General features: G+C 46.5%; 1 protein-coding gene across 1 annotated transcript in view; it reads right to left on the bottom strand.

Moving 5' to 3' along the window:
• LOC119583686 (protein N-terminal asparagine amidohydrolase-like) overlaps positions 1–10,000 on the bottom strand; it is a 123,710-nt gene that overhangs the window by 66,385 nt on the left and 47,325 nt on the right. The gene's annotated exons all lie outside the window — the stretch shown is intronic.

Below are 10,000 nucleotides of genomic sequence, written 5' to 3'. Positions count from 1 at the left end.
TAAAACTTTTCAATTCATTCCTTCACTCTCCATTATCACCCTCTTTCACCACTTTCTATGCTTACCCTTTCCACCTCCATTACACTAGTCACCATTTATCCTCGTCTCCACCAACATTATCATCATCACCAATTCCTCATCTCCATCTATCCCCTTCTCTGTCACCATCACCTTCATCTCCACCATCACCAGCGTCAACCCCTCGACGCCACTTTTGGAACCGTCCCCTCCTCCACCATTATCAATCTCGTCGCCACTTATCCCTATCTCCACCACCACCTCCATCATCAACTCCTCATCACCACTTATCTCAGTCTCCACCATCCCCATCATCAACACCTCACCGCCACCTACCTCTATCTCCACCACCATCACAATCAACTCCCCATCGCCACTTATCTGCGTCTCCACCATCCCCATCAACTCCTCATCGCCACTTATCTCCGTCTCCACCTTCCCCATCATCAACCTCTCATCGCCACTTTCAGAGCCATCTCTGTCTCCACCATCTTTCATCACGAAGCCTCCATCAGAATACATAACTCGTGCGCTTCAAGGCTGTACCACACCCACGCTCCAGGAAAGCAGCCACACCCACTTTCTTCCTGGACGCCCAATCGCAAGCCCTCACGCCCCGCCCAACCAATCACTTACAAGCACAAGACTGAAAGTGTAATAAGACGTGGGTATAATAAGTAAGTAAGCTATATAAGTATATGTTTGTAGAAAGACAGATAGATATATAGAATAATAGATAGATAGATAGATAGATAGATAGATATAGATAGATAGGTAGGTAGGTAGGTAGGTGGGTAGGTAGGTAGGTAGGTAGGTAGGTAGGTAGGTAGGTAGGTAGGTAGGTAGGTAGGTAGGTAGGTAGGTAGGTAGGTAGGTAGGTAGGATAGATAATAGAGAGATAGACAAACAGGGCGGCGGATTAGACAGATATACATCATGATCACCCTAAAAAAAAATCTCAGCTCACCTCACGCCCACTACGCAGTTTTCGTGACTCCTCGCTCTTTCAAAACATCTAATTCAAACTAGTTCAAACCGCTCTACCGAAAATTAGTGTAATAATAATAATAACTTCCTTACTAAGCAAAGTGCTTGCCAATCACGCGTGTTTCGCCAGGCACACTGAACCCTTTGTCGTGTTTGTGGTCCTGCAGGATGCTGACGCCGAGGAAGAAGCGAGCGAAGGATGTGGTGTACATGGGTCAAAGAACGCACATAGTTTTACGTACACGGGCAGGAAAAGGGACGCACATAGAGGGGAAAGGGGAGGAGCAGGAGGAGGCAAAAAAAGGGGGCGGCCATTTTGAAAGCTGGAGCGCTGCGTTTACATCTCCGCGCGTGAGACTGTTGGGGAAAGTTGACTAAACGTGAGTTAGATTATGTTAGTCAACTGGGCCAGATGGCGTGATATTTCCTTTCTCTTTTCCTACGTTCTCTCTCTCTCTCTCTCTCTCTCTTTCTCTTTCTCTTTCTTTTTTCTTTTTCTTTTTCTTTCTCTTTTTCTTTTCTTTTTCTTTTTCTTTTTCTTTTTCTTTCTCTTTCTCTTTCTCTTACTCTTACTCTTTCTCTTTCTCTTTCTCTTTCTCTTTCCCTTTCTCCTTCTCCTTCTCCTTCTCCTCACTCTCCCTCTCCCTCTCCCTCTCCTTCTCCCTCCCCCCTCCCCTCTCTTTCCTCTCCCTCCCCCCTCTCCATCTCCCTCTCCCTCTCCCTCTCCCTCTCCCTCTCTCCCCTCCTTCCCCTCCCCTCTCCCTCTCCTTCTCTCTCTTTCCCTCTTCTTTCCCCCCCCCCCCCCCCGTAACTGTACCCGACCCGCCGGCCTGGAACAAACGCACGTACCAATTCAAATTAATTTTCCAAACGTGACTTCCTAGCTAGCAGCCCTCGCGGTGTTTAGCAATCTCCAGGATTTGATATGCCATTACCTGCAATACCCGGCCTCCTAGCCAGATTCGTATCGACTGATATAAGAATACCCGAGAGATATAAAACAGCTGATATTATGGTCGTGGGATATTTCTGTCCGTTGCAAAATCCACAACACTTTTTCTTTCGCTCGTTCTTCTTCTTCTTCATTTTTTTTTTCTTCTTTTTTCTTCATCTTCTTCTCCTCCTCCTTCTCCTTCTCCTTTCCTTTTTCCTTCTCCTTCTCTTCTCCCTTTTCCTTTTTCCTTTCTTTCCTTTTCCTTTTTCCTTTCCTTCTCATCCTCCTCCTCCTCTCCTCTTCTCCTTCCCCTCCTCTCCTCCTCTCCTCCTCCCCTTGCCTTCTTCCCTTTTTGTCGGAGTGGGATGAGGTGACGTGCAAGATCATCCTTGGCTTGCTGAGCTTCCTTCGCCTTCCATCCCGATCTATCAACATCAATCACGGAATCTGTCACCGAATGTAAAGGAGAAAGTGGGTGGAAAAGACGGAGAAATAGAGAGACAGAGAGATAGATAAATAAAGAAGAAGAATCTATACGCCTAACGAGCGATGTCATTTAAGAAGCCATTTATACGTCGATAAAGATGAAGATGAAGAGAGAGAGAGAGAGAGAGAGAGAGAGAGAGAGAGAGAGAGAGAGAGCGAGAGAGAAGAGAGAAGAGAAAGGGGGAAGAGAGAGGAGAGAGAGAGCTGAGCCGAGAGAGAGAAACGCGGGCCGGGGAGAGGGAGAGAGGAGAGAGGAGAGAGAAAGAGAGAAAGAGAGAGAGAGAGAAAGAAGAGATAAGGAAACAGAGAGAGAAAGAGAGAAGTAGAGAAGAAGAAGAGAGAGAGAGAGAGAGAGAGAGAGAGAGAAAGAGAGAGGAGAGAGAGAGAGAGAGGAGAGAGGAGAGAGAGAGAGAGAGAGAAGAGAGAGAGAGAGAGAGAGAGAGAAGAGGAGAGAAGAAGAGAGAGAGACAGAGAGAGAGAGACAGAGAGAGAGAGACAGAGAGAGAGAGACAGAGAGAGAGAGACAGAGAGAGAGAGACAGAGAGAGAGAGACAGAGAGAGAGACAGAGAGAGAGAGAGAGAAAGGAAGAGAAACAGATTTATAAATCATGAATCTAAGAATCCCGATGACTTTTAACGGTGTGTGTTGTGCCACTAACCGACGTAATGGGAGGAACAAGCAGACTCATAATCGTTTCTCTTACGTTTGTTTTTTTATTCTTCTCTTTCATTCTTTTCTTTTTTTTTTCCTTTTTTTTTTTCGATTGTTTCTGTTTCTTCTTCATTTTCTTCTCCCTTTTTTCATCTTTTCTTTCTTCCCCCTTTTTTCTCATCTTTTCTTTCTTACCTCCCTTGTTTTCTTTTTCTATTTCTTTCTTTACACATTCCTCTTTCTGACCAGTTTGTTGTCGTGTGATCAAGGTTATTCGATATCCTGCATTTTCCATTCTTTTCTCTGTGTTTTTCTTTAGTGGTCGTTTTAAAGGATGGTTATTTCCCCCGGGTAATTATTTATCTTGGTCCTGGGGGGGAAGGCGGGGAGGGGGAGGAGGGGGAGGAGGAGGAAGAGGAGGGGGAGGAGGAGGAGGAGGAGGGGGGAATAAGGAAGAAGGGAAGGAAGAGGAGAGGGAGAGGAGGAGAGGAGAGAGTGAGAGAGAGATGAGGAGAGAGAGAGAGGAATGAGAGGGGAAGAGGAGAGAGAGAGGGGAGGGGAGAGAGAAGAGAGAAGAAACAGAAGGAGAGAGAGAGAAAAAAAAGAAAAAAAAAAGAAAAAAAAGAAAAAGAGAAAGAGAAACAGAAATAAGCAACAGATGAGAGAAAAAAGAAAAGAGACAAAGATATGAAAAAAAAAGAAAAAGAAAGAGAGACAAAAGAAAGACAGGGCAAAGGAACAGAATCTCAGAGGAAGAAAAGGGAGATAAGAGAAAAACGAGGATAACGGGAGGCAGAGAAGCGAAGACTGGAAAGCCGAGATCAGGAAGGAAAGGGAGGCAGCAAGAAGGAGCTAACGAGCGAGAGAGGAGCAAAGGTGGCGAGATGGAGCGAGGAGGGAAGTGCGTGTGCGTGCGTGCGTGCGTGTGTGTGTGTGTGTGTGTGTGTGTGTGTGTGTGTGTGTGTGTGTGTGTGTGTGTGTGTGTGTGTGTGTGTGTGTGTGTGTGTGTGTGCACGAACTCTGTCCCTCCCCCTCCCTCTCTCTCTCTCTTCCTCCCACCCTCCCTTCCTCTCTCTCTCTCTCTCTCCTCTCTCTCTCTCTCTCTCTCTCTCTCTTCCTCCCTCCCTCTCTCCCTTCCTCCCTCCTCCCTTCCTCACTTTTTCTCTCCCCTCCTCCCTCTCTCTCTCCCTTCCTCTCTCTCTCTCTATCTCTCTTCCTCCCTCTCTCCTCTCTTCCTCCCCCTCTCCTTCTCCCTCTCTCCTTCTCCCTCTCTATCTCTCTCTTTCTCCCTCTCTCTCTCTCTCCTTCTCCCTCTCTCCTTTTCCCTCTCTCCCTCACTCCCTTTCTCCTTTTCCCTCACTCCCTCTCTCCTTCTCCCTCACTCCCTCTCTCCTCTCTCAGAGGAGAGAAGGAGAGAGGAGAAGGAGAAGGAGAAGGAGGAGGAGAAGGAGAAAGAGGAGGAGGAGGAGGAGGAGGAGGGGAGGAGGAGGAGGAAAGGAGGAGGAGGGGGAGGAGGAGGAGGAGGAGGAGGAGGAGGAGGAGGAGGAGGAGGAGGAGGAGGAGGAGGAGGAGGAGGAGGAGGAGGAGGAGAGGGAGGAGGTTATGGGGGTGAAAGAGTCGTCAGATCACGACCGTTAATACTCGGGTCATTGTGTCGTGGTAATAAGGGAAGGGAGGGGGAGGGAGCGGGGAGGAAGGGAGGAAGGGAGGGAAGGGGGATTGGAGAGAGGAGAAAGAGGGAAGGGAAGGAGGGGGAAACGAGAGCAAAGGGAAAGGGAGGAAAGGTAGGAAGGGGAAAGGAGATGGAATAAGAGGAGAAGAGGAAGAGGGAAAGAAGGCAGATGGGAAAACAAAATGAGAGAAGAAAGGCGATAAGGAAGAGATGAACACAGAGAAAATGAGAGAGAGAGAAAGTGAGATAGAGAGAGAGAGGAAGATGAAGATGTGGGAAAGTCTCCCAAGGATGGTGGATGTGAAGGTACAAGAAGAAACGCTAAAGACGAAGAGAGAACGGGACTATTTGTAATCATAAACAGCCTCTTCCTCCAGCCCAAGGAGATCCACGGCGCTTCATCTAATTCGTGTACGCTTTGTGGCAAGGCAAGACATCCCCGTGTCACTGAACTCCAGGCGCCAGTTCCCTGCTTACTCTCGGGGGGCCCGCATCTAGCTCTCAATCACCCCCCCCCCTTCCCCCCCCCTCTCCCATTCTCTCTCTCTCTCTCTCTCTCTCTCTCTCTCTCTCTCTCTCTCTCTCTCTCTCTCTCTCTCTCTCTCTCTCTCGCACGCATGCATCAACGCCTTCGAAAGTAAATCCCAAAAGCCCTTGCGTTCAAATTTTACGCTGTTCAAATTACGTGTTCGGATTTTACGGCATAGACAAATAACACTCAACAGCAGAGGTAAACGCTCATATACGAAGACTAAATACGTACGTGGCTTTTGGCTCACAATGGCCAGGTAGGTAGACACTAGGCCTACTCAACCTGAATACATTACGAGCGATAAATTTTATGTTATGATGCAAGAGAAATCTAGGCTGGTCCACCTCGGCCTATATAACAACCACAGCCTCGTCGTCTAGGACTTGTCTTGAGGAAATAATTAAAACGAAAACTAAAGGAACAGCTGAGGTTAAATACAAAACGAGAGAAGGTGAAGAGGTGGAGGAAAGAAACGTGAACAGACGAACATGAAGGTAAATATAGATAAACCAAAGATAAAAGTATTAAGAGACAAAATATGGATCATAAAATCAAGTAGAATGGTTAGTTCAGAAAGAAGAAAAAAGTATTATGAATATAAAGAAAATATCATGAAAACAAGAAATGTGGATAAATAAATAAATAAATAAAAAATGGACAAATGAACTTGATGTACGGAACGATGAAAAATAAAAATTAAGGCAAGAAAGAAAATAATCAAAATAAACAATGTGGACAGACGGAAAAAGATAAATGGAGGGCGAGAAATGGAGAGCAAGAAATTTGGATAAACGAAAATAAAAACATAAAATACAGGTAGACGAAAATGAATTACATAGAGAAACGCAAAAGATAACAAGGAATAAGGGTGGGCGAGAAGAAAACAGTGGATAAAGAAAAATAAAAAAGGAGAGAGAGAGAGAGAAAAAAAAAACTCATTAGAAAGTGCAGACAAAGAAAGATCAGTCAAAACTCAAAGCGAAAATATGAAGAAAAAAAGGTAGAAGAAACACTTACAATGCATAAATTATACTGCACAAACACCAAGATATGTGTTAAAGATCTCGAGAATCAGAAATGAAAAAAAAATACGATATAAACACACAAAGAATCGCTTCCTTCAATCAACGCCCGTAAAAAATATACCTCTAAAAATATACATATAAATCGATAAGCAGCCCAATCATAAAAAAAAAAATAACAAATAAACAGATGAAGATCCGAAATCAAAGAATAAACTCGGTAATTTGTACACTCTATCTCCTAAAGTATATACAATCAGCCAGAGTCTCATTAAGTATTCAGGGGAGGAATGCCGGAGAGGTGTAAAAACTCGGGCTCCTGTCATGATCGATATCGTAAAGTCCCGATAATGTTCACTGACGTCACATCTCTCTCCGTCACCGCCTCGCCTTTATCGCCACTATCATCACTATCATCACTATCACCACCACCATATGTCACCTTCTGGCGCCTCTCTCCTCTTTTTTTTTTCTTTCTTTCTTTCTTTTTTTTCCATGAAGTGAATCTGAGAAGCTGATTTCTCACAGACTGCACATGACCCGTCTCATAAATCGCCGATTAATCCGGTAAAATTAATAGCTTGCGGTCGTTCCGGGAAACTTATCGTGGCAAGGACGATGCAGGCGGTGGCGGTGGTCCGTCAGCAGCCTCTTGCATCACTTCGCTATCTCTCTCTCTCTCTCTCTCTCTTTCATCACTTCTTTCTCTCTTTCTCTTTCTCTCTTTCTCTTTCTCTTTCTCTTTCTCTTTCTCTTTCTCTCTCTCTCTCTCTCTCTCTCTCTCTCTCTCTCTCTCTCTCTCTCTCTCTCTCTCTCTCTCTCTCTCTCTCTCTTTCCTTTTCTTTTCCTCTTGTTCGTATCCTTCTCCGTCTTCTCCCGCTTTCCTTTCCCTCTTCCCCCTTCTCCATCTCCACCTTTCTCTCTCCCCCTTTCCGTCTCCCTCTCCACCCCTCTTCCTCTCTCTTCCTCTCCACCCCTCTTCCTCTCTCTTCCTCTCTCTCTTCCCTCTCTTCTTCCATTCCCGTCCTTATCCCTCTCCCTCTTCTCTCTCTCTCCCTCTCCCTCTCCCTCTCCCTCTCCCTCTCCCTCTCCCTCTCCAACTCTCTCCGTGAACGAGGGGAGAGGGAATGCTACGAGATAATAAACCCGTCAGTAGTTCGTTACCCGGAAGCTGTGGCGACGTCTCGGAGGTCACGACTTCCGCCACGACCCTGCTCCTTCCAAACCACCTGCCTGCCTACCTGTTCTAGCCGCACCACCTGCCGTATTGCTTCTACCAAATCACCTGCCTGCATATCCACCTGCCTTCGCCGCACCTTCTGTTGGCCGGCCCCCGCTCTACCGCCTACCTTATCCTATCACCTGCATATTCGTATACAAAAGCCTAATAAATAATTCAATACGAATATTTCTCCCAGCATATCACTCCCTTTCTTCCTTATCCAGCCTCTCGTCGCCGCACCTAAAAGCTCGAAGAGGAGACGAGAAGAATCTAGAAGTTTCTGGACCGGCGGGAAGTGCAAAAGGCAGGACCTTTAAGGAACGAATTCGCTCCAATCCCGCCCACAAACGCCCACGCCAACGCCACCCACAACGGCGTCTCTTGCCTACCTACAAGCTACAACTGCCTAATATGCCATCGTCAAGAGCCTCGGGATGGCAGGCAACACGGCAGACTTTCTCTCTGAATGATATGGTCCAAGAGGAACATGGCGGCCATCCCGACGGACTGGCATACAAGTCTATCTTTTTATCTGCATTTCCCGTCCCTTATCTGCGTTTTGTATTTACAGCGCTTTTGCCTCATGTTTTAGGAATCAGTTCTGATTCTCGCATATGTTTTCAGATATACATCGTTATATATATATATATATATTTTGTTAATCTATACGAAGTCTTCCACTTATATGTTAACTAGGCTGATAGTATCACCACCTGCTATCTTATTTCGTACGTTGCTTCAGAGCCCGTTCACTCCATCTTCATCCGAGCGACGGCCTCTCCTTCGTCTTTCTAAAATTCGCCTCCAACAACTCCAGCTCCCGAGCTATCCATCTCCCTCCAACCCGCCTTCGCTGCGAGTAACCGGGTACCTCTTGTTTACCCGGGATAAACACCGTGCTAACGTTTCCTGGGATATTTATCACCGGGTTGCGATGCTTAAGATAATCGGGGATAATTCCATGTCCCGTTGGACCTCCGGGAACTTCGACAGCAGCCATGAGAGATACCATGGGAGTCGCCGCGGCTATTAGCGCGAGAGCACCGTGCCTCCCCGCCCCTCCCCCCTTCTCCCCCTGAGTCTACCTTCGGCCAGATAGCTTCGTGACCGCCATGAGCAGCACATCGAACGAGGTCATTTGCCTCAGCCCTTACCCTCTACCTCCTTTCTCCCCCTCCCCCTTCCTCTCTTCCTCGTCCATTCTCCTTCTTCTCCCTCCTTTTCTCCTTCCCTTCCTCGTTCCCTCTCCATCTCCCTCTTCCTTTCACATCCCCAATTGACTTTTCCTTCCTCTCTTTCCCACTGATCTATCCCCCCCTCCCTTCTACCCCCTCTCCTCACCCCGCCTTCCTTCTCCCTTCCCCCACCTTTTCTGCTCTTCCCTCCCTCACCCTCCTCGCTTTCTCCTCCTATGCTCCCTCCCTCCCTTTTCTTCTCTCATCATATCTCTGTCCTCTCCCCTACCTCCCTGCCTTCCTTCACCCCCTCCCTCCCCTCTCCCTCTCTCCCCTCTTCCTCCGTCCCTTACCTCCCTCCCCCAGCGCCGAAACGAGGCCACGGCGACCATAAAATGAAGCCGCAGCATAAGGGAATCACTTTTATTGTCTCGTGATACACGTTCTTGTACCCTTACGGAGGACGTGAGTCAATCCCGTTCTTGTAGCGTGGGTACCGGCGGGAGGGGGTGGGGGGTTAGCGGGAGAGGGGGATTGATGACTTAAGTAGACTCCGTGGACACGAGGGAGGAACTGAGGACCCTTATATATCATCGTATTTCAGAGTTAATGTCCTCATTAAAATACATGAAATCTTTCCGTTAATTAGTCATCGCATCATGTACTGCAATAACATCCACAGGGCTGCTTGTCGAATCACTAGACAGCGCTATAAAAAGGAGTTTTGCCTTACGGTGCTGTTATTATTGATAATTAAATTTACCTTTACAATTCGTTTATAAAAAAATAATGAAGCCTAATGGCTTTAAGAAATATATATCAACAATCAATTCTAAAAACAGCACAGCATTATGTATTAAGTATGCCCGAGGGTTTTGAGGACACAAAGGTATACTGAACTAAGACATGCCAATGGAACGTAACCTTGGGATTACAAAAAAAAAAAAAAAATGTAGTTCCTCTTGCTACAAATAAGTACTTAAGTGGGCTTTACGACAGAAATCAAATTTTCTTAAGTTCGTGGCTTCCTTCACGAGGCGAAATATTCCTCCAGGATAAAACCAAACCCCAGTTATGCACACAGGAATTCGATCCATTGAGTGATAACACAGCACGGGAATTCACGCTGTTCATTGTCCGCCATGACAATGTGTTACGAAGTCGGTGCTTTCAAGGGACGTTAAAAATAAAATGATAAATAAAAACATACGTAAATAATCCCATTCGGAAAACTCTCACAATCGAACGCGCGCAAGAAAAAAAAAATGCCGCGACCGGATACTGAAGAATATAAGCCGTT

Source organism: Penaeus monodon, chromosome 17 (genome assembly GCF_015228065.2).
Source record: "Penaeus monodon isolate SGIC_2016 chromosome 17, NSTDA_Pmon_1, whole genome shotgun sequence".
Classification (NCBI taxonomy): domain Eukaryota; kingdom Metazoa; phylum Arthropoda; class Malacostraca; order Decapoda; family Penaeidae; genus Penaeus; species Penaeus monodon.
Note: the sequence above shows the minus strand (reverse complement) of the source record. Positions and strands in the feature narration are given on the sequence as shown.